The 27915-nt window shown below is 43.4% G+C and overlaps 1 protein-coding gene across 2 annotated transcripts in view; it reads left to right on the forward strand.

The window, feature by feature from the left end:
• The first annotated feature begins 383 nt into the window (after window positions 1-383).
• LOC124607509 (zinc finger homeobox protein 3) overlaps window positions 384-27915 on the forward strand; it is a 112013-nt gene continuing 84481 nt past the window's right edge. For both annotated transcript variants that reach the window (XM_047139895.1, XM_047139896.1), the window contains exon 1: window positions 384-840. The gene's annotated coding sequence lies outside the window, so the exon portion shown is untranslated. The remainder of the gene's footprint in view (window positions 841-27915) is intronic.

Consider the following 27915-nt stretch of genomic DNA (forward strand, 5'->3'; position numbering starts at 1 on the left):
GCCGGCACCCTGTGCTCCCCGCCCCTGTGTAGTTATAACACCCCCTCCCGCTTCCCTCTCCCCGCGCCCGCTGCAGCTCCTCCTCCATATCTTGTGCAGCTTGTGTATAAACGGTGAGCGCGCGAGAGAGAGAGGGAGCGACGGCCCGGAGGGCGCGAGCGAGCGGGAGGGAGACACGCCGGCCGAGACACCTCCTTGAAAACTCTGCCCCCCCTCCACCCCACCCACCTCCTCGGGGCGCGCCCCCCTCCCTCGCCCCTCCCCTCTCGTCGCTCCCCGCCAGTGCACGCTGCCCGCTCCCCTCCACGGACGCTCGCCCGCTCGCTCGCTCACGATTGATTATAAAGTGTATGCAGCGACGGCAGTTCGCGGACAACCTCCGCTCGGAGAGCATCGGTCACTCTTGTCGCATGGATAATATCGCCAGCGCCAAAAAAAGGAGGAGGAGGAAAAAGGACAAGAACTGGAGCGACCGAGCCTAACCTGCTGCTAGACTTCTTCCTTTTCTACATAGGCGCGCACTGCTTTCGTGAAAGGAGGGACACGTAATAGTATACACGAACGAGAAGGAAGACGGAGGAGGGAAGAGACGGCGACGCAGACGGGGGAGGAGAGAGAGGCTTTTCACTCGGGTGTCCGGCGAAGCGGCAGCGACAGTGGCAGCGACAGCGACACGCCCGAGGACAGTGCCGTCGATTGTGCAGTGCGCTATGGTGGCGGCCGAGTGATTGTGTTGGCATGACAACAGCGAGACGCCGGTCGACGAGCCGTGAGATTCTGGCGCCGGGCGCCGACGCCAGTGCGCGCAAGTATCCAGGAACTCGGAGGAAATGCACTCAGGTAGGCGTGTGTGTGTTGCAGCCAAAACCTCTCTCGTGTCTCCCTACCCTGCATTGTTTACCATCGCATGTCTTGTCGTCCTGTGTGTTTGTGAATTCCCCGGCGCCGCCGTGTGTGACACTACTTCTGCCCGTATCTGTGTTCTCTAGTGCCGTGCATGCGTCAGCTGTTCATTGCTTCATTCACGCACCTTGCCCCCTGAAGTGTTTCGTGTCTAGTTTTGACAGTACGCCGATTGTGACAGCTCCGCTGTAGCATCCGACCGTTAACTATGAAAAGTCAGCCGTTTGTGAATTTATATGTCATTCACTGAAATGCGGACGGACTTGCGTCATAATAAACGAAGGTACAGCTAAAAAAATCCTTAAACCGCACTCGGTCTCCAGGGGTGACATTGTTTTTAGCAGCCACTGAAAGTGCTCCGTGGGTGCCAGGTTCCGGCAGTGTCTTAAGTGTTAAACAGCGCTCTTTTGCATGAGAATCGTTAAGTGCGGATGAGCGCGCGGGCGCGCAGGTGATGCCGGCATCTCCGGCCTCGCTGGCCGGCATCTGACGAGCCGGCTCCCGCACGTTCGGCCTACAACCGCCAGCGCGTCCAATCTCGATTCTCGCTCGGACAACGCGCTCCCGCGTTATCAAACTCCGATAACAATGCACCTACCACTGTTGTGTCGCTACTGTTTGGCTCACTTTTCCTTCTCCTACTTACCCAGTTAGCTAATTAAATGCTGAGCTACAACCCTCGCTTCTCTATCTGCATATTCGGCTTTTGTCTCCCGTTGCAACTGGCAACACATCTGGTGTGTACTTCTCGGTATCGGCGAGCTCTAGCACGTTTCCATTTACGCTCGGTGCGCGTCATTGCTTTTCTGCTGAAGGCAGCGTTTCGGTTGATGAGCCAGTTACGAAACTATGTGAGGAGTGTGTAGTAATTTCACCGGTTGCGAAAGTCTGCCTGTGTTATCTTTTTTCCGAGGAAGCTACAGTTCCGTTTAAGACAGGAAAGGGGATCATTCTTTTTATCAGTAGGCGGATATTTTCCGCGGTCGGGCAGTTGGATGCGTCCTGCATTTCGCCTTCCTCAGCTTTTATCATCTAGAATTTGCTGCGGGGATTCTTCTGCGATTAGTTGTAAGTAACTCTGGATCACTAAAAATTAGCAACAGAATATTACAATTGCTGGAGAATTTGTGATAATCAGTTTCAATTACGCCCAGATGAGTCAGTATACAGTGCTCTGAGCTTTAGAGTATTTTATCATAATATACCGTCTGCAGTGTCGATATGTTTATAGGCTCTGCCGCGTCCAGCACAATTTGGGGCTACACACCATTATTTACGGTGACTAAAATTAGTTTTTCCAGCTTTGAATATACTTCCGTTTCTCTAATTCTGCTGTTGATCACTTTCTGTGTGAATCGATGAGAGAAATCAACTGTTAAACTGAAAGTGAAGGCTACCTGGTGACTCGTATGTGGTAGCAGGAGCAGTAAGGGTGTAGTGACTGCAGATTGACTATTACAATTAAAAAAATCTGTGAGAAAGGACGCGGTACGCCCACAAAGTATATGGTAGCCGTACTTTCCAATTTTGTGCGTTATACGATTACCGACTAGGTGGTTTTTGCTGTTACGCATACAGTACCAGGCGAGAGTGGAAGCAGTTTCACGTAGTATAGCATGACAGAAAATATATTTAACCTCGTTCTGTGCAGATACGCTTCTAGTCTGAGTAGTCTTGCCGGCAGACAAATGACAAATCGTGAAGGTGTTAACTAATGCAATGCAGAAAATATGAACTATACTGCAGTTTGGTGCTTCTTTCCAGTTTATTCGGATGGCTCGAATACCGGTGGGACCAAGGATTTTTATATATCATTTGTTACTTTTCCACCTCTGTAAATATAGGTTAATATGACAAATGCCGAGTTTCATCCTGTTTGTGAGTTGACGATGAATTTAAGGTCTTCCTGTCACTGGTTAGGTAAGTCATCTGAAAAGTCCGATGCAGGCAAGCGCCTAACATCAGTAATAAGACTATGCCTGGTAAAGCGGTGTGATATTAGAACCAGCCATTGGGTTGATGATAATTTCGACTTTTTCATCTTAGCGGTACGCTAGTTTAAAATTCCTCTCAGATCGTTGCGTACATTTAATGTAGAAACATTTTGACGTTTGTATTACGATTCCCTATATGTGCATTTGATCTAAAAATCCTCCTACAAAGTGGAAACATTTTTTTACAGAAAATAGTACGTATCTTGCTTCAGAGGAAGAACGGAGGTTGGTTGAAACCAGTATGGTATTAAGGAGCGTCTAAATAAATGGTAGGAGTTGCTGTTTGCGGCGTCTATGGTTTTAGTTACAGACAGATAAAAGCTGATTCGAAGTATGAAGTTGATGGTTTTTTGGGGGCAGTGAGTGGGAGCTGGGGAAATGTGCGCTGTGTGGGGAGCAGCGCTTTTGGGGCCTGTTGGGGCACGCCGGTGGGTTGTTAAGGCCAGGGTGCAGGTAGGCGGGGGTGGCCGCTTTATTGTCTCTGGGACGGCGAAGGCGTCCTCCTGTGTCGCCGGAGGAACCTCTTTCCTCGCCATTTTACTGCCTCCTACAAGGACGTCGCTGTAAAATATAGACGCATCTTAGCCGCCGGGTCGGTCGCTGTCTCCGAAAACAGGGGTACCACCTCACATCCGGCACCCTCCCTCCCTACTGGCACTCAGTCTCGGAAATCTGGAAGAGTACGGCAAAAAAGGAAATCTCGTCTTCACTATTGTCCTGCGGATTCCCTCATTGGCGAGTCGCCCCGATGGTATTTTTACCGTCTCTTAGTTGCTGCGTCCTAAATTTGTGGCCGGTGGCCATCTCCCGCCGTTTAGTGAAGGATATGTTGGCGCAGTAACCGCCTAGGCTCGCACCTAACTTCGACAGCGGTAGCAGGTAGTAAACTTCCTCCGAAACTGGCCCCCGTGCTTTACAGCGCGTAAAGCTGGCCGCGTGGGTGGGTTGTGGCCGGTCTCCCATGCTTTTACACACACACACACACACACACACACACACACACACACTACAAATAGTTCGGTATTGAAGGTCTGTATACGCATGTTAAAAGTATTGTTCGTTATGTCAAAGTGTGGTGACAACTATCAAGTGTCACTCGTTAAAAAAATTCGTACAGAGAAATGTCTTGGACTAACATGAACTTTGAATGTGTTTACAGATATGGAAAGCGGCACTGGACCGTTTGCCACTTAAAATTTTCATTTTGTAATTGTTGCAGCGAAACTCTGAGGACAGGTTTCTTGCAGATTAACAGCAGTAATATTACCACGTCTGGTAAAGCAGTGTGATGTCCAAATCAACCATAGGGTTAGTGACAGCGTTTTCTTTTTTATCTTAATGGTACGCTAGTTTTAAACTCGTTAAATTAATTCGGTGTGTTACAAGAGCAATTTAACTACTAATCCATACAACTCTTGTATGCAAACTATCATTGTTACTGATTAAACGTCAGGAGCATCTAATATCACCAGTCGCTTGCTGTGACTCTATTTGGCGGGAGATTTGTCTGGAAGGTCGTGTAATTTGTTAATTATTTTTCTCTGTTATACTGATAGCAAAGACAGGAGAATACAGAAATTAAAGGCAGTAGAAAAACGTAAACTCATTTTTTTTCCCCCTAGCGTGCAGTCGGACGAATCGAGTAGAAGTTTGCGGAAGACCCTGTTGTTAGGTGCTCGTATTATATTTGTGATATTCATTCCTGTTAGTGGCTGTGGGTAGAGATACCACACTGCCAGCAGATATGTGTTGTTCGAATCTCGTATTCTCGTCCGTTCTACCGTATACCCGCAATATCAGTTGACGAGTAAGCGAAAATTCTCTGTGTGATTCGCTGCTTTTTTCGCAGGATTTATTGCTTTTATGGCTGTCTGAATGGCACGAGACGTCAGTCAAGTTAAGAGTGGAGAGTGCTTTGCTTCGACATTTTAGTGGTAATCAACGTAGTTGTAACAACAGCGCCTGCCACCTAGTGGGGTGTATAGTTTTATCTTTGTTATTTCGTGACTGCGCTTGGCCGATGGTGTGTGTCTGACGGGTGGATTCTCTGAAGAGTGGTGAGCGCTCCACGATCTGTCGGCGCGCCTGTGTCGCAAGAGGCGATGTGTAGACACGAACCTTCCGCCCGGTTACAGGAAACTTAGCGGCTACGGCATCCGCCGACAAGCAAGCTGATAGCTGTCCGCTGCTCGTCTTCCACACTGTACGGAAGCCACACTTGTGGCAGTTTGTACAGTGACATGAGTAATCAGCATTGCTTGTCTAGTCAGTCTCTCTTCTTAACTGTGCTTCCCTATCAAGCATCGTTTTCTTACCGTCGCTTTCTTCTTTTCGTTTGCAATGTCTAGATGTTCATTATTTTTCCTGCCACTATACATCTCCTGGGCTAGTATTCCAGAGACGCTCCTTTTGGTCTGTTGAATCTCGCGCAAGTTCCAGTTAATATGAGGATTTTTCGTATGGGCTTTGGTGCCATATTGTACCTGACTGCAAAAACAAATTCCAGTTGTTGGGAACGACATGTTGTAATTGGTCAGACGACGATACGGTACACAGAGGTGAAGCCTGATTAATAAGGTTGCGTCGCGTCAGGACTTAATAACTACAGGACAATTTTTCCGACTAAAACTAGATAATCATGACAAGATGAATATGCGACTCCTTAGTTCTCAGTTCGTTCTTCAGTCTAGGACAAAAATAATTTTCTGTTATGTGGCAATCACACATTCGTTATCTTGCACTACAGCTTAGTGTCTCGTTGCTATTGTTATTGTGCAGCCTGTGCAAAGAGATTCCTTGTGTCAATATTTCTTCATCCCCTGTCACACGATCCCACAATTGGCCACCTGCAAGACTTCGATAATTTCAGGTGAACTGTAATAGCATAATTTTCGTCTAATTTCTACACATTTTATATTGCGCTGAAACAGAATAAATCAATTTCCTGTGTCGGCAGTCTCGCCTTAGGTTCTGACTTTGGCCGTGTTTCTAACACGTATTGTGCCTTATAGGGTAAAAACTTGAATCATGTGGCTATCAGTTTACTGGCGAAATCAATAAATCACTCATACGTTAGTTTGAAAAAAATATGTATGTATATTGTAATTATGCGGACTCCTTACAAAATGCGGTGAGATAACAGATTTTCTAAATTTTACCAGTACTTATTTTCCGCGAATACGACTTCGGCTCAGTTGCATTATAAATCTTGCGCAGTGTTGATTTGCTGGTTGAGATTTTTGTTTAAAATTATTCGCTCGCAAATAAATCTCGTTGCTTCCGTTGCGCTGAGAACACTCGTCGAATGACGTCACACGTTGAACATGTAATCTGCTATACCGTTGTGAAGAAGTGATAAGGTGGTTTGAAAGATTATCGACAGTACACCAACTTTAGTGCTACGGAATGGAAACCGTATACACAGACTCTACGTAGAATTGTGAGACGTGAGTTTAATTTCGAAGAAGGGCTCTGCGTTGCTGTTTAAGAATTGTGACATTTGTCGGCGAATCGTCTTTGAGTGCATGATACGCAGTATTTTCACCAGCGCTTTTTGTTGCCAGTCTACATATTAATACTTGCTTGTATCGGTGCAATATTGCATTTTTCTATGGGGTGCAGGATCGTTGAAACCCATCCTGTTGGCAGTGTCGTGTGTATGTAAAATAATTCATAATTTTGGTTTTGTGTATATGTTGTCACTTTCCCAGTGTACATTTATTGAATCAATTTCTCACAGTTTCAAAGCGCTTGCCCGTATGACAGAAATGGTTTTTCTTCGTCTAGCTGTACGTATGTCTGCACCAAAGTGTAATAAACGAGGGACATTTTTGCTCTGTTCCTTTGCAGATATTTCTGATTATTTCGTCTTTATTGCAGATGTTTACGTACCGTTTGTGGCAACTTTATCCAACCTATTAGGCTGCCTGAGCCAAATTGGTAGAAGACGTGTATATTTGGGTCGCACATAATATACTTAAAACCAACAACAGGAAAAAACCGCGATGTACCAATGAGAGATTAGCATTGTGTGGCAGGAATCCATATTGAAATAATAATAATTATTATTATTATTACTGTCGATCGTGTTATGGACGCTCACTTCTTGGTTCGCTTTGATATTTGCTTTGGACCGCATGGGGGCGCGGGTTGGACACCCCTGCTTTACAGTGGTTTATTGATAATATTGTGGGGACACCCGTTATTTCTTATCGTTATGCTTAGTATTTCTTATTAAGTACTTCATCCTTTGGGTAAGCGTGGCTCCGTTATTTTATGGAGAGTACAACATTGTGGAGGCAGGTTACAATGAAAGAACGTGGGGGTTTTCGATTCGACAATCTATATAAAAGAACTCAAAATATACAAGGTAGTAAGTTAATTCTCATTTTATTGGAAACAACTGGAAAAATATCGCTGGGTAAACGAAGTATCTTTTTTTTTTTTTAGGACTCCAAAAGATTCGATGCTGTGTCCGCTAGCTGTTTTATCGTTCCAACTAAATGTTATTTCCGACTGTATTTCTCGATGAACTCTGACTTGCACCTGGCATTCCACCTACGAATCTGGTTGGCGCTATACGTGCGTGGGAAGACTTAACATGGGTAGAAGGCGGTATCAAGGTGCACTACTATTTTCCGGTCCCGATTCGTTATTCGCGTGAGCTGTACGTGATCTCTCGCCAGATGGGCTAAGTAAGTGTCCGGAGCAACTGTGTATTCTCGGCGCAGGCCGTGGTCCAGGGCGTCGCGTTATGAAAAGCTGATGAGCGTTAACGAGACTGGCTGAGCTGGGGCCGGGCGGCGGTGTCACCGCTGCGAGGCCCCGGCCCCGGCCGGCCTGGGCGCATCTGGCGTCATTTGTCGGCCCGGGCAGCGCGCCTATCTGGCGTGTTTATCTCGGCCCTTACCTGCTGCGCTGCCTCGCCGTAGCCGCCGTCCCGCTGCCACGCACTGATTTCCCAGCCCGGCTCGGCGGGCATTTCTTGCCTCGAAACGACTACACTGTGTCACTTAGGCGTGTGCCGAAAACCGGGACCGAGATTTCGGTAGTAGAGTTGTACGAAGCCTTACAGCAGTCCTCGCTTTGACGTAAGAAAATAGTATTTAGATGGAGCGGGTGCCGTTCCACAGATAAAACACCCGGTTAGTGTGTTCCCCAGTGTCATACTAAAAATAAATCCCAGTGTTGTCCGCCATCCAGTATTTTATAGCAAGAGTTACAGTGTAGCACAAAAACTCATATTTCACCTTACACCGTTTCCATGTTGCTTCTACAGCAGTTAATTTCTCATCAGTTTCCGTTTCCAGTAACTGTTCAAACTTCACATCGCACTTGTCCATACATTTTGTTTCCTTTTCGTCAAGGATAAAATCCGCTGCAGTTGTAAAAATTATTTATTTCTAAAAAGGAAGGCACTACCAGGTTTCAGAACATATGTCCCATCTTCAGGTGCATATTAAAATGTGAGTCCATAAAGACTGCATATCCCAGGTTTCGGTTGTGCTTACTATTGACGTGTGGGGCACTGTGTTCGAAAGGCCGCGTTTCTGTCTTCGTGCGTACCCATGTGTGGCGCGCCGCTAAGTCTGGACGGTTGTCCTCCGCTGCGAAAGGGTTTCTCGCAGACCTAGGGTTGTAGAGGATATCCTGCTGCAAGTCGAGGAATGCTCTATTTTAACTTAAGTTATACATTCATTGCGGACTCACATTTTTTATGCACCTTAAGTTGCGACATGTCCTGAAACAGGGTAGTGCTTTCCTTTTCAGTAGTAAATAATTTTTTCAACTGTAGCGGATTTTATCGTTTGACAGTGAATAACAGTTGTGGATACACTCTGAAGAGAGACCACTTTTTTTTCTGCGTCTCTTTCTGTACATCGATAGTACTGTTGCTCGTTGCGTATTGCTAGTTTATTGAGATAAAATAAGCGCAATTTCAAAAGCAAAGCAAGAGTTTGTAGACAGAAATAATTCACACAATTTCTGCATGTATTTTACGAGATCTGTAGGTTGTATTTCGATATAATTTTTTACCCCACAGGAAATACGGTGCAGATTTTTTTTTTTTTCATACCAACTGTGGCTCGTTTGCTTGTTGCTGTACGAGAATATTCAAATTATGTTGTACACCGTTTCCGCTAAAGCAGTACTCTAGACAAAACTTCAGCAGTTTACTGCTTTACTTCTCTTTTACGTTGTAGCACCATAAAAAGTGCGCCCTAGTACATCAAATTGAAATGTAAAGGACTGATGACCCTGTAGTTTAGTCCCTTTATTCTTCAACCCAACCAATCAAATGTAAGATGCTTATTTATTTGTAGATATTTATTCAAATCGTTCAAATGGCTCTGAGCACTATGGGACTTGACATCTGTGGTCATCAGTCCCCTAGAACTTAGAACTACTTAAACCTAACTAACCCAAGGACATCACACACATCCATGCCCGAGGCAGGATTCGAACCTGTGACCGTAGCAGTCGCGCGGTTCCGGACTGAGCGCCTAGAACCGCTAGACCACCGCGGCCGGCGTGTAGATATTTATTGCCATTAGTAGTTCAGCTACTGTGCCATTAGTATTTCAGCTGCTGTAAATATTTTCCAAATTTTTCTTCTCGTCGTCCACACTATATACAAGCAGTAAGATATTTCTTATGATTATCGATGTTCGTTTGTCAATCTTGCTTGATTTCGATCACTGTTTTACGATCACAGCAAACAGTACCTGCTATTTTGTTTCAGGTTCGCTTACAGCACTTTCAGCACTGGTCCCCACTGTGTACACGCGCTTTGTTAGATTTAGATCCGCAGACTTGTTCGGTTTACAGTTAGCATTCCTTACGCATCTAGCTTGCTAATTGCACGTAATCGAATGTTTCGTGAGCTCATAGATGAGAAGGCGTCTGAGAAGAATAATTCTGCAGACCGGAAGTAACGGATTGCGTATAACGGCAAGTGCCGATAGCTGTTTCGCAATAAATTGCGTGAAATTAACTCGCACAGCGTCAGCGCTAATTAGGCATCGTGTCACCTTCCAGCGAAGGCGACGCCAGGTACTAGGATGTGAATGAACTCGGGGAGCTTTCTGCAGCCGCGCTAATTAAAGTTTTACGTGGCTACTGGACTTTTCTAACATAATAAATTATCTGCAAGCGATTGTCACCACCTTGGTTGATGGTAATGAACTGTAAACATAATTTTATCCGATAATTGGATGTGAACGATTCCAATTGCATATTACTTTCTTGGAAATTCCGCATGACATTTTTCTGAAATATTAGACTGTGGATCATTGGAGGTAATGTTGCTGCAAGCCGTTCCTGAGCCTGCGAATTATTAGTACATGTTTGATTATGAATCGTGTGGAAAGAATTGCGCGGTTAGAGATCGAGTTTGTGGATCTCCCATCTACATTTATACTCCGCAAGCCACCCAACGGTGTGTGGCGGAGGGCACTTTACGTACAGATTGAAGATAAACATTATTGTGCTTAGCGTCGAATGTTTCAACTTTCATTTACTCAAAATATTAGTGCTGAAGTGGAACTTGATTTTGATAACTTACATACTGTTAACTTTTTACTGATACCTTGCGAAGGGGATGAATGAACTTATGGACGTCGTGTCCGTACGAAAGTGACGAGCTTTTCATCAACTGGTTGCCACGAATCAAAATTGAATAACGGAATGGTTATTGGAAGCCACTGAGACCAAGTATTTGCTACTGTCCGCACTACACCGCTGTAACTTGGACCACTGTGCACCCACGGGTTGTATACACGCCCCCTTCAGTTGACGACCTGAAAATAGCGCGGCTACCTCGCAACCGTGTCGTCGGCTCGTCAGCTTGTCCGCGCGCGTGCGACACTGTCCCAGTATTAATGCCGGCAGCGACATCATAAGTGGAGCAGATAACGGACGAGCGACCAGGAATAAAGCCGCGGAGGACGGGTCAGTCCGGCGCCGGGCGCAGACTCTGTGTGGACTCCACTGTCTTCATTAGCGGCCGCGACCGCCTTTGCCGACGGCCGCTTTGACTGCGGACTCGTGGTAATTGAGGCCGGGGAGGGGTGGGGGTGGGGGGGGGGGGTTGTGCTCTCTAGGTGAGGCCGGCTTCGATCACTGTGCCTCTGTCTCGACTGTCCCACGAAGGGGCGCAGCGGCGCGCTAGCCACCCGTTTTCGGGAGCCTGCCGTCTGAACTGTACTGTGACAAAACGAGAGGCAACTCGAAGCGGAATGATCTCGGGACCACGACGAAGGTACTGAATCGTACAAATTACCCTCGTAAGCGTCTGAAAGTGCCGACACGATTGTAGGAATCTTTCATGAATTTGGAATTCGTCTTGCTCGCTTGACTTGGCGTCAAAGAGCCTTTACGATTTTTGTGATGTTTTATATTTATGGACATGAAGTTCAGAACTCAGATATCGTTCGCCCGAGCAATCCTCAAAAGTTTCTCGAGAAAATGGGCTTCGACATTTACCAATCGTCTTTAACAGTCTAGTACGTTATTACCTGTCGCCGGCATTTGTATCACTGTTAGTAGTAAAATTTTCAAACCGCCCACCGGTTCCACAGTAAGATGATTTATAAAGTAGGGAAGGAACTGTACTTCATTAAATGTGTAAAGCGGAGTTACAGCAAGTTAAAGCATGTAATTATAATTATTCAACAAATACTGTGTCAAGATTTTATGAAAACTTAATGAAAATGTTTTTAAAACTCCCCACCGCCGACCGTGATACCTGGAACGCCCACTATTGGGCGGTATGGACCACTGGTGTAGAGCTAGGTTACCTTTTCCACAAATAACGTGACTGGGCAGTGACTTGGGATGCCAGTATTCGACTCTCGGCCAATACAAATTATTAAACTAAGGTGGATATTCTGCGAGTAATTTCGTGGAACTTAAAATATAAAAAAAGATGGAAAAAAGTCGATAGTGCTCGAGACTTGTAATAACCCGGTTGCACGTTATAGTGCCATTTCAGTCAATTTTTCCCCCATTCATTTCGAGTACCTACGTCATTTAAATATAAAATTCATCAAATATATGCTGATTGTGGAATGGCTATTTTTATAAGAAATACATTTCTTCTTATTGCTGATATCGCATTGCTCATAAAATTCCAGTTTTCATTGTATATATAAATTTCTAATTGTCGATCTTTTATAAAAGATTTTTCAAATTAAAAAATTTTCTTATCTTTATGTATTTTATGTATTCTCGGAAATGTTCGTTCAATTTGCACATTTTTATATAATTTACCACATCCAGGAAGCAAATCCATGCCGTCCATGTGTAATACTGAGCATTCTACCACAGAGACTACAAGAGTTGCATAGACATACTGCGGGATACTGATATTTGAATTCTGAATTTCATGTAACTTAAATCTAAAGAAATACTAAACTGCAGTTGCCGTGTGGTCTCGTTGTTAGACTAGATCCTAAGATTTTCGCATCTGGCGACGACCGCGAAGGACTTTATGAGACACATCGGTACACCCCAATGTATGTCGATGTAGAGAGCAAGTTCGCGGTTTGTTTCTACATGTATATTCTGGAAGCCAATGTGAAATGCGTGGCAATCTCCATTTATCCCATGAGTTAGAGCTGCTACTTGCCCAATAGCGTATGAAGCAAGGGTAGGTAGATTGGTTTAAATGCGCCTGCGAGCACTATAATTAGCCAAATCTTGCTTGCATGTTCCTGATGACAGAGTGACGCTAGAGATTGTAGTACATTCTTAAAACTGTTTCTTGAAATTTTTTGTATATCCTTCATTTGGGTAGTTGGCATTTAATCTTATAGCGCCTACCAAACCAGGTTTTTAGCGTCTCCGTATTGTCCTCTCAGCGCGTTCTTGGTTGTGCAGATTTTAAGAAGCAACTCTCAGTCGTTTGCCATAAACAACTGCACTTAAAGTGGATTGCGCTTTGAACGAGGAAAAAGGTACAGTAATTCCACTTTGGACACCTGGCTTCCCCGTCATAAGCGTCTAGACTCATTAGCAAATCACTGTACAATATCCACCTGAGGTTAATTGATAGACTTTTCTTCTCCCTCCCCTTTCTAAATTCTTTCTGTTAACATAGCCTCTACACTTTTCTTCTCGCTTTCCCTTTCAAATTATTTCTATTAACATAGCCTCTGATATTCTAATTTTATTACGGTTGTGTCCGTTCGTACGTATATGGAGAAGCGGTCATAGCAAATTACCGGTATCCTGCCTTACGAAGATGTGCTGAGATTAAAGCAACATCGCTGTAATGCTTTTTTAGTAATGAACCTAGGCGGTTTCCAGCTCTGGTGCTGTACGACACACGTTCTAACAACAGTCACTTGAACCTGGAAACTTTACCACAAAGACGAGCTGTGTTGATAATTTGATGGAACGAAACTTCAGTGAGGCATAACAATATTTTGCCAAGAAAACAGCAGATGAACCTGCACCAAACATTATTAAAGAACGTGTTTGCACATAAGCAGAGTATTTACGTGCTCTTTTGGTATTCACTTGATTTGCCAACAAAAATGGTGACATCACACCTAAGTAATTTATATGCATTGTGTTTTACGTTCCGTTTATTATCTATTGTGTGTCGCAAAAAGATTTTCATTTAGGGATAAAAACTGAAGAATCGTATAGTTAAGGAATGTAAAACGTGATTCCCTTTCTTGACTGAGAAGTAACACCCACTGGATCTCTCCCAAGCGGATAGTACTTCACAGTGAAATAAGTTGTTTAAAACTATTTACCAATGCTCCTGCTTGCTTTCGCAGTAAAACGTAATGGTGAGTCGAGCCTTGTGTCGCGCACGGAACAAAGACCTTCGCTGGGCTCCCACAGTAATGCCCTCGGAATACGTGGCGTATTCTCCGAGCGAGGATGTAAATGTCTCGTAAAAAGCGGGACGCGTCTAGCTGCCGCGTGGTGGACACAACACGCTTATTCCAGTGCAACTGGCAGCTCGGCCGTGTGTGTGCTTTATTCTTCCTGCCGCGGTGAGCCGCCATGCTATTTTCGAAGCGGAAAGAAAATTAGCACTGCGTACACATACCACACTGCGGGAAATAAGATTTTAAGCAAGTTAAGGATATTCCTTGCCCAATCCCAAGACAGACCAAGTCAGTAGTCCCAATTCTTACTAAGTCGCTAAGTTTCAACGACATTGGTGAAGCAATGGCTTATAATAACGATAATAATAGTAATAATTGCAATAATAATATAGTTGTTGTTGAACACCTGCAGTTTGTCCTGTTGGCGAAGATGTAGTGCAACATTCGATATATTCTGTATTACATCAAATCTTCAATTATTTATTGAAAGTTTGTATCGTTTAAACTAACGTCCGATATTGAGCAACGCGAGACGGGAATGCACTACAAATTAATATAATATAATTAAATTAGTACCTGCTTGTGACAGGTAGGACAGTCATTCAACTGCTTGTTATTTTTATTTCGTTGCCTAGTTTTTACCAATCACCAGAGATAATGTCACTGTTTAATGTTTCAACGACTTGATTATGAATTAATGGTGTTTACCACGTATTTTTATGGCGCCTCGGCTTCTCTGATACATTAACTATATTAGCACAGCTCCAGAAAATAAGTACCGGTACTTGAAATACTTCTGACATTATTATGCGTGGAAATAATTGTCAATCTTACAGCGAAACCTATTTTGATATTCTCTTGATTTTTCCCGATTTCGTCAAAAATCACCTGTGTTTATGGAAGAGTGCTTTTCATATTTTTGCATTGTTCGTAAACCTACCCCAGAAGGAAATACGACGGCACTGGAAATTGTGTATCGCTGTAGCACATAGACTTTTGTGAGGAATGAAAGTGCCGGTGTTGACGTCGTAATGTATTGCAGCCCTTATTGGTTCTTAATTTATTATGGAAGATCTGGTATAATTAATTTTTCCTTGAGAAATTGACTCTCATCTTTATCTACGATACGTTATCGTAGATAATAGTGGAAGAAGTTGCAAGTTTTCCGTGGCAGTTGAAATACTTTTTCTTGATTAAGAACTTCCTGAAATTACATTTTTTTTTATCAGGAATCTGGCTAGTGCACCTTATAACATTTAAGATCCAAGCAAAGTGAAACCATCATATTTTTTAATCTTTCAGTGCTGTTAATCTGTGGAATGCATTGTGGAACGTTGATAGACGATAACCTGTAGGCAATTTTGGTAACGTTTTAACAATTACTACTGCACTAACACACACTAACTATAGTTTCGAAAACTGTTACCTATGTTGCAGAATAGTTACATTATTTTGTCAGTGTTGTAAGGAAAAATTCACAGATAACGCAAATAGTTATTGTAATCAAAGAAAGAATTAGGGCTTCGGAATTTTAGTAGGCAGTGCAGAGAAATCTGTACAATACTGACACAGTAAGCTATTCGGTGAGGGCTGAAAATGAGCACCGCTAAAGTTGAATCAGTTACGTGGAAACTTTACGATCATGGCTGAAAGTAAGCGCTGCAAATTTTGAAACAATTACGTGGTTTGTTTCTTGGCGATAATTACTATAAGTACCAGATATCTCATTTGTTCCCGATATCTGTCTTAGACCAGACGCTCACAACTTTCCCCTGCCCTGTACTTCTCAACCTACCAGCAGCTTTGCATTTTTTTAATGTCGTCAAGCATTCCGAGTCCTCTTCTGCGCAATTATTTGTTGAACGACTCTTCATTTCAGACAACTGCTTCGCGGTATATGTCCCAGCCAAGATGGCTTCCTTCATTCTCATAAATTCTTTCCTGTTTTTAGCACTTCTCATACGTCAGTCCGTCAGTTTATTTCAGTTTCAGTATTTTTCTCTATTACCAAATTTCAAAACTATCCACGTATTTTTCCTCTTTTCGTCTGTCCATGGTTCGCTGTTATGTGATACAACCGACAAGATAATACTTTTATCGAATCTGTTTCGTCATTCTGTCGGTATTATTTCTGCTCTTACCAAACCTTTCACCTCTTAATTTGTTATATATCATACCACAATGCGTTTTGAGCGAGGCTTACTAATGCGGAACATATTTTATGTTCTGTACGATTAACGCGAAAGCAATAGCGGAAGAACGTCGAATAGTGTTTTCGTATTATTATGACGTAACCGTATCCTAGCTATTGGTGATTGTTAGCGTAATTAACAAGTAACCATTTAATTTATACTCAGCCATAGTCGAGTTATTAAAGTTGTTTATCTATTTTTGTTGGGAATAATTGCGTAGAAATTACATATTTTCGGGAGATGCCAAGGACATCTGATCGGCCGTCCTTCACATCGAGCAAGATACGGAGAACTCGTACACATGGGCGCAGGCAGCGACGGAAGATAGAGGCAACTTTATCAGCGATTCTACGACGTGCGGGCAGAAGGTCTCGCCGGTGGACTATTAAAGGGCGAACGATCGGCCGTGCGCCGTGCCTTTGATCAGGATCGGCCGTGCTCGGGGAAATCATCGAAATTTCAGGATGTTTGTGCCGGTGCGGCGATACCCGCCATTAAACTGGTCGAGCCCAGAGCCACCTCGGCGCGCCCGCTCGCAATTAACTGTAATTACACCTTATTAATTTATACGAGCCGGGGCTATGGTTAGGAGCGGATCGAAGCAAAAGGGAAGGCGCGCCGAGTGTTTTGCGGCAGTTACCGTGCTGGCGGTGGCGGCTGCAGATTCGGCGGACACCGTATACGGCCAAGCAGCCCACGGCCGGATCTCGCGCGCCTCTCAATTACGCGCGCAGGTATTTAGCTATTGTTCTCGTTTTTCTCCGACTGGACCGCGTCGCGATCGAACTGTGTACCGAGACGCTGCAGTTCCTCCTTCGCCTGCTCTCCTCCATACACGCTGTAAGCTTGCCGACTTCGATCTTGGTACGTCCGTCATACTTCTATTATGCAGCTTGTCCTGAATCGCTATGATGTGTGAGGTCGGCAATTAATTCGAACAAAGGCCCTTGTGATGAAAGCTGTGCTGTGGACGACATGTTGACGTGAAATATTAATAAAGGAAATAAGTTTTCTGATTGAGTCTCCGATCATAGTCTATTTTTGCGGATACAGTGGTCTAGATCGCTGTTTATCACGACGTATAGGCTATTGCCGTCATCAGATCAGAAATTTGAACTTACAGAACTATGTACAGTGTCAAATAAAATATTATCAGTGCCTCATCGGGGTGTCAACTCGTTTAGGCTTAGAGTTCATTGTATTCTATTCTGAACGTTGTTCACGAATTTTGATCTGATGACGACAGTTTCCGAAATGTCACAAATTACGAAACATTGCTAAAAAAAAAAACTAAGAAATGTTGTCATTCCTGAACAGGTGCTTGTCATTTAGCTGGGCGTCTATGTGGAGCATATTTTATAATTCAGTATTGCATGGTGAACAGCGAAGAATTTTACTGGATGCGTGAAATGTACTGACTAGCCACCCACCCTTCAAGTGTAAATGTCACGTATTCGAAACAGTGTAACTCTTGTATGGCCCCTGATTTTTTTTTTTTTTTCTTTTCAGTGTACCGTAAATCCTTGTGACGTAGACAGTTTGCAGTGGTGTAGAAGTCTGTTACATTCAGCATTTGTTCTGAAGCGGAGGAAACCAAGGCTAGATATACTGTGGAGAGTGTGTAAAGGCATAACGCTAAAATATGAAATTCAAGAACGGCAGGCTGGTCCCGTCGGAGGTTCGAGTCCTCCCTCGGGCATGGGTGTGTGTGTTTGTCCTTAGGATAATTTAGGTTAAGTAGTGTGTAAGCTTAGGGACTGATGACCTTAGCAGTTAAGTCCCATAAGATTTCACACATAAGAACGGCAGAAAAGTTATATCGCATAGCTCAGCGTCTGCAAATAATTGAACGATTGTAGGCGAATGTAAGCTGTATTATTTCAAATCACATATAAATACTTGCTTAAGACTCTGCGTTTAGTATTACTAACAGCCTGCGACCTTAACAGTCCTGTTGAAATTATGTTAGCCGGCCGGGGTGGCCGAGCGGTTCTAGGCGCTAGAGTCTGGAACCGCGCAACCGCTACGGTCGCAGATTCGAATCTTGCCTCGGGCATGGATATGTGTGATGTCCTTAGGTTAGTTAGGTTTAAGTAGTTCTAAGTTCTAGGGGACTGATGACCTCAGAAGTTAAGTCCCATAGTGCTCAGAGCCATTTGAACCATTGTTCACTCTCTCTCTCTCTCTCTCTCTCTCTCTCTCTCTCTCTCATACAATCTGTCCTTATGTTTTTTCCCGGTTGTCGAGCTACTTCCACATTGTGGCATATGTGTGTGGTTTACCATTATTGACGATATTTACGTTCTTCACCGTATGGAGCGTTCAATTCTGATTTCCGTACCCAGAGATGCTAAAATGAGTGTGGCGTACCCTAATGAAAGTAATTATAACCCAAAAAGCTTGCCATTATGGAGCCGATATGTCGAAATCCAGGAGTCTTCAACAAGGATAGGAACGGATGAGAGTCGAAGGTGAACTACGTTTACTTGTGCCGCACGTTTAAGTAAGAGTTGTTCCCGCCCGTTGGATGTGAAGACGTCGAAAGTCGCCAGACTCCATGTTCTGGCATGTTGCCGAGCCGCCGCCGTGTCCAGCGACCTCAGCTGCGACATGCAGTGTAGGGAAGAACAACCTCCCGCGAACAAGGTTTAATGTCGAACGTACCTTCAGATTAGCGTCACTTCAATATTTTACTCAGACTCATTAGGCGATGAAAGAGCGATCGCACTGATGAAAGCCACCCAACACAGAGCGAAAGCCCGCCTTTTGCTAATACAAATGAGTCCATACATTCTGAATAACTAATAGCGTGCGAAGGCCGCCTGTACAAATGTTTTCAGATCTGCGAGTGGAATATACGTGCGCGCTTGACAAAGAATACTAGCGATTACGAGGACGTGTGTTGATGATTCAGGTGGTGGATATTGATATCTCCTCTCCTAATGTAAAGTAGGATATCTTAAGAACATGAGAGAGTTCTGTTGCTAAATAAATAGCGTGCCGCGGGTATGCATTTCATACCAAATAAGTTCATTCTCGGCCTAAACACTTCAGAGCTCTTACGCAATTTTCCATAACATTAACGCACGAAAGGTATTCACGCAACGGTACCCGAAAAGAACACATAGAATTCTATATAAATCGTGTCATGTATTACGAACTTATCTCGAGTAATTTTTTAAGTCAAGAAATTAATACTGCAGTGGCTCGAAATAATTTTCCAGGCTTTTGCACTTGTGTAGAGTATTACACATGATCTTTGAGGGTCCGACATTAATTTTATAAAAAAGAAGTATTGATAGGAATTGTCACTTCCGCGAAATTATTTATGAGGCCTATACTATCTCGCTGTAAAAAAGCGAGTTTCATTCACGCATCAGTACGAAACTGCTGCGGTGTGCTCGGCGGTTGAATACGTCCACCTCCTGAAAGGCCCGCCTTATGCATGGAGAGTGTCCAGCGAATGCCTGCAGGACACTTTCTCGCGGATGTTTGCGGCTCGCTATCTCGTGACACAGAAATCCTTTTCGTCATATCCTTTGTCTGCGGCTTCGCCAGCCGCTGACTCTGTTTTGCTGTACACATGCGAAACTCGCAAATAAAAATCACTCGTACAGAGTATTAAGTTTCATTCACTTTTTTTCATGTGTTCCATTTTACAAACTGTCCAGATCACGCACAGTTCTTTGACGTAGCGTTACATAATATTTCCTCTTCCAGGTGTGTATGCATTACAGTTAATTGCACGGTTATTTTTAAAAAAATTAGCGTCTTCATGGAAGCTGTTTTTTCAGTAGTTTTTCGGATTAATAGAGTCAGAATTCTTCAATAGCTATGCGACGTCATTGCCTTCGCATGTGCATAGCCGCATCTTGAGCATCCGTTATAAGCTATCTGTCACAAAATACGGCCATCTTTCTTTTACTTAAAATTTTTGGCTAGTCAGTATTGGGTCCACGCTAAACTCACCAGATTGCTGCTTTTTCCTAGCAAATTTCCACATTCTACTTCGTTTACGCTCAAACTCATAAAACAGTTCATTAAGACGCCCGTTTTTACTTTCCTGTCTTCTTCTGAATAACACCCCTTAGAGCTCACATGAAACTTCTGAACAGTGCTAGTTTCAAAGGTTGAGTTTTAGCGTACAGTCGGTGTTGGAGACCAGTGCATTCTTCTGGTTCTAGGAACTTCGTGCTCTTGTACATGTCTTTCTTGTTTGTTTGTTTGTTTATCAAGCAAAAATAGGTGCATGCTGATGTGTATCATATACATAAAAAATAAACAGTGCTCGATTTGGCACCTTAACAATTAAAAAATACCTCGATATCATTTCCTAAGAACCTAAAGGCGAATGCTGTTGACACTGGCGACTGACTGATGTCGGCCATTTAAAACCTCTTGATTATTTGAATGATTATTATTATGATCAGTAGTATTCATAAATCTGTAGGAAAGTGAGTAGCACGTAGTTATCTGTGAAGGTACCACACAGCGAACCCAGGAAAAGTTCGATCGTCGCCTAATTTACACTTTGTTTTGTAGTCGTTGCATTAAAAGGAAACAAATGACTGAATACGGAAATTAATGTAGAATTTTTATACGTGGCTTCATGCACGGAGTTTGTTAGCTAATGTCGGACTCGTTTTTCTGTTGACATCTATTTGTGATGCGGTATGACTGAGAGGAGGTATTCAGCTTTCGGAAGCATGTGAGCTAAGCAGTTTCTGTTCCCTTCTCTAGTTACTGACGTACTCTGACGTTGTCAACGAAACTGCTAGTCTTAATTCGACGCTCTTGTACTGGCAACGGAAAAGTGGAAATGAACATGTAGTCTCCGAAAAAGAATGGAATCAGTCTCAAAATGAGCTACAAAATTCTGACGTCAGTTGAGTGTCAGTATTGTGTTCTGTTGCTTCAGAAACGAGAAGAAAGGAAAAATCATAAAAATGCTGAGAAGTAGATAGTTAATTCGGTACGAAACATTTCAAATTGATATAAAAACAGGATTCAGGTTGGTCGAGTTTGTCTCAAGTGATGTGTCGTTCGTCAACGTCATTCATTATAGTTGTGTGTAGGGTTCTTGTGCGTTTGTTTTTCATCATTGACATTTAATTATGTAAATGGATGAAGTGAAATTTGTAGCATAAGACATGTATCACCTCGTCGACAGGTACACGAGTTAATTTTTGCGTTTTAAATTTATATTAGCACGCGATAATACCGGGTGCCTGACGGAAGACGCCAGAGAGGGGGCCTCTCGGGCGTCTTTCGCGAGACACCCTGTGTTTCATCTTTGTCCCTTGAGGTCTGATGGAAAACGTGTAGCATGAGTGTGAGAATTTGCGTGTCGGAATAAAAAATCAGTGGAATTTAAAGCTGAATGTAAATTCGCGGAGGTGTAAGGATGAATCTGAATCTTACAGTACATAATTCCGTCGATTTCCTATGACCTTATTATTTCGAATAATAAAAGCATTCGCGCACTAGCAACTTGACGTTTATATGAACAACTCTGGTCGTTTAAGCAATGATTACTACTCTTCAACGAGTATTTGTTGTTGTATATATCGCTAGCATCGTTGGTTCATACGTTCGGTTCTTCTGTTAACTAATTCAAGGAAGAACTGCAAAAATATTTTTGGTGTAATGAGATGTATTGCTCTATTCTTCATGTGCTTAAAAATATAAGAATGGGCGCTATCATTACACACTCTGACACATATTTGGGTGGTTATTGCGTGTGTCTGCAAGTTGAACCTTATTCTGCCGCGGAACGTTACGTAACATCTGATGGAGAGAAAATATAAGACGCATATGGCCTGATAGATTTTGAGATTATTCAAATGGCGCGGACAGAAATTAAGAAGGTATGTTAAGCACCCCGCGTGTTTGGTACGGCAGGCCCCACACCCTGCTACTTACCAGGGGCACAGCGCTTTCCTCATTAAGGCTTATATTAACGCTGTTAATAACACAGCCGCGGGCGAGGTATAAACTGCGTCCATGGGCGACCTTCCGTCGTCCACGAGCTAACGAATAGTCAAGGGAAGGCGCGATGGCTTGCCATGGCATGGCATGGCTGGGGAGGGGGAATGTTCCTGATAACGACTGATTCACAACGGACCAGACAACGGGGCTTCCCTGAAGTTTATTTCTTTTAAATCGCGCGCTTCTCGTAGTTCGTTGTTTTAATCTGCTCCTGAAGTTGCTCTGTTAATAACACCGTTTTAGTAATCAATGCACTTTGTCACCTTTTCGCCGCGCTTTGTTTCAAGCTGTATGTAATAACACGAACTTCTTAAATGCTTCTTAAAATTGCAGTCTTGGGAGCAAACTTTGTTAACGGTAGCCGAAGAGCTGTTTTGGGCAAGGAACACGAATGCCACTGGCCATAACTGCCAGTTGTCTGTTGGAAGCTACAATTCACCAAGCTGTCAGTCAAAACCTCGAGCACAATTTCAATAAGAACAGAACGTCAATGCAATAGTTTTACAAAATTTAAAACACTTCTCTTGTTGTCTCCTTGAGCTTCTAGAAATACTGTGGTACAATTATTACAGCTATTTGGAAACAACGCAGGAATGTAATACTTTACCCAGTTGATTTTTCGTTTCTACTGTTTAGTCCACATTACTGCGTAGGTTCAGCTTTCCACATTTATTGTTTAGCGTTTCTTAAGCGAATTTCCGCGTGACCTTTTCAAATGAGCTGACAAATATTTTTGTCATGTCTTGTCGAACCAAACGAATCCTTCGTTTTGATATTCTAGGTGTTAATGTTATGTTTACCACTACCCTTTCCTCAATCGAAAGACAAGTCCTCTTGTTCCTCTGTGTCTTCATTTAATTCTCCTCCTGTAATTAAAACGCTATGAGCTCTTCAAATAAAGGTGCTGGGCCTATCTTTGCGAAGATACTTCGGAAATCGGTAGAACCGAGCGAGGTGGCGCAGTGGTTAGCACACTGGACTCGCATTCGGGAGGACGACGGTTCAATCCCGTCTCCGGCCATCCTGATTTAGGTTTTCCGTGATTTCCCTAAATCGCTCCAGGCAAATGCCGGGATGGTTCCTTTGAAAGGGCACGGCCGACTTCCTTCCCTGTCCTTCCCTAATCCGATGAGACCGATGACCTCGCTGTCTGGTCTCCTTCCCCAAAAACAACCAACCAAATCGGTAGAAATTAAGAAAGTCGAGTTTATTTACTACTGACTTTGTCTTAATACGGATTTCGTTTTCTTCTCGATTCTCCCCTCCCCCCTCCTCTCTCTCTCTCTCTCTCTCTCTCTCTCTATATATATATATATATATATATATATATATATATATATATATATATATATATATAATACTACGCCGTATTAGCTGTGAAAGCAATATCCATTACGTGAAAGTTGAGTAAATATTGAGACCTGCAAAAAGTATTCTCAGTTTCGTTTATGTTCATGCTGGACAAATTTTGGAAACTGCGAACTTCAGAGATACAGGCCGACCGAAGCTTTGGAGTCGGGCAGTGAGACTTAACTGTCGGTAATAATGTAAACGTAGGCTTCCGCGGCCGCTGTCGCTGTCAATAAGATGCTTCTGGGTTTGAAGCCGCATTGTCAGCTATGAAATTCCGACGTTTCGGCGACTGTTGCAGGGCGCAATACACCCTTAGGAAGGCGCCTTGCAACAGTCGCCGAAACGTCGGAATTTTATAGATGACAATGCGGCTTCACACCCAGAAGAATTTTATTGACTGTCGGTAATAAGATAAGGAAAGGACGATAGCTTGAGTCCTAATCCAGTACAGGGCTTCAATCTGTCGGAAAGTTACACTACGTCATTACACTCTGATACTGTGTGAAGGATCCAGATCAAACGTTTTGTTGTCAATCCCAAACATGGTTGGTGAAATTCCATCAGTAGAATAATATGGTGAATTACCAAGTAAACGCAGGAGTCGAAATACTTTTCACAGCATTTAACAGTGAGTTATCGGTTAGGCTTAGACGCAGTGATTACTGTGTGTGTGTGTGTGTGTACATGTTGCAGAGCTACGGCAGGAATGAGGCTGTGCGAACTAGAGCCGGCCTGGCAGAGCCAGGGGGGAGCACATGTGTGGGTTGTGGTGGGGGGGCATTGGGTGATGGGGAGGGGGTGGGGAGGGGAGGGAGGGGTGGTCGCGTGCGCCCTGGGCGTCGCCGCCACCCCCTGGTGGCGTCGGACAGCGCGCCTCAGGAATCCTCTCGCTACACGCGCTGATTGACGGAAGCAATATGCAAGCTCCACCGCCCGCTCGGCATCACAAAAAAGAGGAGGAGAAGCACGGGCCAGAGGAGGCGCGGGATACCAGGCTGCCATTTGGGCGCGATCCTCGCCTCGCAGAATGTCATACCCTCACCCCACCTCCACCGCACTTCTCGGATTCCTGCGCTGATCATCTGTAGTGATAGAGAGCAGGCGCGAAACGAATCGCCGGCTACGCCACTGTAGTTAGTCAAAGTGCGCCTCGCTCTGTCTCAAACATGCTGTTTTATTGTTCCCATCCTTATCGCACGGTTTATTCGAATGCCAGTTAAGTAATAGCGAAGACCGAGAGCTAAATTGCAGTTCTGCATTTGACAGTATAACTTTTTGAGACATCCATATTTCGTCCCTGGAGAAGAGAGCGCAAGGAAGTCTCTGGACGAACGACCAGAAATTTTTATCGTGTTTTTCTTGCCGAGAGATAGTTCACTATCTTATAGCTGCACCCCGTTGTTAGCTCATTTAGCTGTGCATGAAAACAGTTTTCCTCTTCAGCAGAAGGGAGATCGTAGTAACGTTAGTCGAAGTTCTCCACTGCCCCAAATTCATTTGTAACTACCAGAGAAGCAAATTGGCGGGTCAGTGGCTTTGATCACATTGCAGTCTTTTACGCTTTTCGTGCGAGTTAGCAAAGATTGTCACAGGCCAGTGTGTATCATGCCTAATTTTTGGTAACTTACATATTTTGGCTTGTACGACACTTGTGGCTCGTTACCATCAGTCTCTTGTTTTATATTATAGATATGATCTGGTTCTTTTCTTCTATATTAATTTCGTCTCTTTGAAAACAGCTTTGCTGATTTGCTTTGCCTATCGTTATGAGATCTGAGGTTTGTTCCGTCTAAAATGGCCTTCTTGACTATGTGACGTTTAGACCTTAATGTTTATGTATTACCAGCAGCCCGCTATTAGAAAATACTGGTTTAACTCCCAAACGGTTCCATCAGTGAGTTTTCATTATTTACTGATTTGAAATTTTTGTCTGTATTACGATAACAGCCACATTTTAGGTTAAACTATATTAATATTTCTATGGACGTTAGCACGGAAGCAGAGCAAAGAGTCATTTACCTTCACAGTGAAGTAGAAATTATTGTTTTGAATTTTGCAGCAGCCTTTCTGAACACCTTTGTTTAGGTTGGATGTGAGGTGCACTGTTGTTTGCACATTTCTACGCTGACCAATCGTTTCTGGAACAAGTTACGTGCGTGTTAAATTAATAAAAATAATGTTTGGCAGTGTTAAGTCTATTGTACGCAAACAGTGATAATGATAAGCGTGGAACAGGACTGTTGAATGAGGCGTACCGCCGGCCGGGGTGACCGAGCGGTTCTAGGCGCGACCGCTGCGGTCGCAGGTTCGAATCCTGCCTCGGACATGGATGTGTGTGATGTCCTTACGTTAGTTAGGTTTAAGTAGTTCTAAGTTCTAGGGGACTGATGACCTTAGAAGTTAAGTCCCATAGTGCTCAGAGCCATTTGAGGCGTACCTCCGTCTGGATAATAAACAAATGGGAAAACATCTTATCACGTGTGTACATAAAACAGTGATATGTACACAATAGGTAATATAGAAATGACCTTCCCATATTCTTCTGTTACAGACATTCGCCTTTTGTAAATCGCATTGCACATGATTGCGAGGCATTAAAACCAGTGTGATTGGATGACAAACAAGTTGAAACAGTAGGCGTTATGTCGGAAGTTGTCCTCGGCGTAGTAATTGATAATCACTTTGAAGATGCGTGTTTGTCTGCAGGCGGCTTGAGAAAGTGTATAATTAAATACCGACGTAATAGTCTAAAGAGAACGTGAAACAAACAATCTGAGATACAGCGGTAACATGCTATTATCGTTAAATCATGTTATATAAAAACGATAAAATGATGATTATTTCAATCTTCAGCTCACAAAACTCACTGGTTACTGGTTCACTGGTCTCGTTTTTTAGGGCCAAGAGGTAATTACGAAATATTTACAATAGTCATGTTCATTTAAGGAATAACAGCTTTGGGATAGTGGGTATTGTGCTGACTGTTAAGTTGTGTGTGTGTGTTTTGGAGATGTACACGGCCATCCATCCCTCGGGAATTCTGTGCCACTGAAGGCTTCTGTATGCAGCTGCAACGGCAAATCCAGCGCCAGCAAGTGCTTTACACGGAACTGGGCCACATCTTTACCTTGGAAGGCAGGACCTCGAAGGAGACATTTAAGTGTGGCAACGTCCATCCGGTACTCTTCCCTCCGTGAATTACTAACTGCCGAGCTATGTGGAATAAACATGTTATCTGCAGCTTCACTGCCTAATGACTCCGGAGGAGTAAAACCCCGCGCTGAAATTATATTTTTAAATGGAAAAGTCGTTAGCGCAGCTCGTTTTGTGGTCTGGCGGGACACAGTTCCGTGATAGCTCTCGATAAGGCGACCATCTCCTCTGCTGTCGCCTGCTTGGCGACTTCGACGCAATTACATTTTGCGCCTACTTGGTTGCCGCACGGTTTACTCATCCGTTGCGTCCTCTCTCTCCCCCCCCCCTCCCCCCTCCCCCCCGCCTGCTCGCGTCCGATGAGCCATTCTAGGCTAATTCTCATCACGTGCTGTTTTCGAGTAAGTGAGATAATCTACTGGTCGTCCAGTGCCTCAATTAATTAATCGCCGCCAGACAAGTCCAAAAATAGTGTGGTTGCCGTGTTTTATCTCCCGTGATAGGACTGGCTACGTCGGTTATCGTGTCGCCGATATCAAGATTCCGACACATGTAGCTCTGAGAACAGATTCAGTACGTAAGAGACAATGAGAAGACGAGGTGCTTATGGAGTTACAATCTATTATTTCCCTGTGCGCATACGTTAAACGCACGTTTACAGGTATCTTAAAAATCGTTTTTATAAAGTCGAATTTACTTCCCCTATGCGCTTTCTACATGGTTTTCAAAAGCAGAGTAGATGCCGTCATACTGAGTTGTGAGTTTAATATTTTAAATGTCCTCATTTCATTGTCAGTTTTAAAGAAGTTTACGCCACTATGTTTTTTTTTTTAAAGATTTACTGAATATATTAATGGCCAACATCTCTAATTGTTCAGTGATAATAATACGTAGCTCAACTGTTCAGTGATAATAATACGTACCTTCTTACATTATTAAAAAATAGTTTCTTTCATTTGGATAGCTTGTCATTCATCCATCTCGTGCGTGAACGTAACTAAAAGAACAATGATTAAGTTTAGTCAGTTTAATGGGACTGTGACAGGCAGGAGTTATAAAATACTTATGAATTTTTATGTTAACTCTCTAGGTTCCGTAGACCAGATCGATATATTTGAATGGAAGAAATATAACTTTCCAGTCTCATGTGTTGATAATCATGTAATATCAGTGATTTAATTCTGCGTCATTACGTTAACATCATTAATAATGTATTTGATCGACCGTTGTGCACTAAATGAAGACTCTTATCAAACCTGTACTGATTGTTTAAGTAAGTCTGCAGAGGCTTAGAACATGACGGATAACGTTCTGCTGAGAAACATATTATGTACCAAATCGTGAACTGTTGCAGTAGCTTGTTTTCTTGTAATGTGTGGAAAGGCAACATCAACTCCGAAACGTTGTGTCAGAAGTGAAGACGGACTACTGCTATGATTGGTCGTGGGACATTGCGCGTTGTTTCCTACTTAACAGTAAGATTCCACT

This window comes from Schistocerca americana, chromosome 3, assembly GCF_021461395.2.
Source record: "Schistocerca americana isolate TAMUIC-IGC-003095 chromosome 3, iqSchAmer2.1, whole genome shotgun sequence".
Lineage (NCBI taxonomy): Eukaryota > Metazoa > Arthropoda > Insecta > Orthoptera > Acrididae > Schistocerca > Schistocerca americana.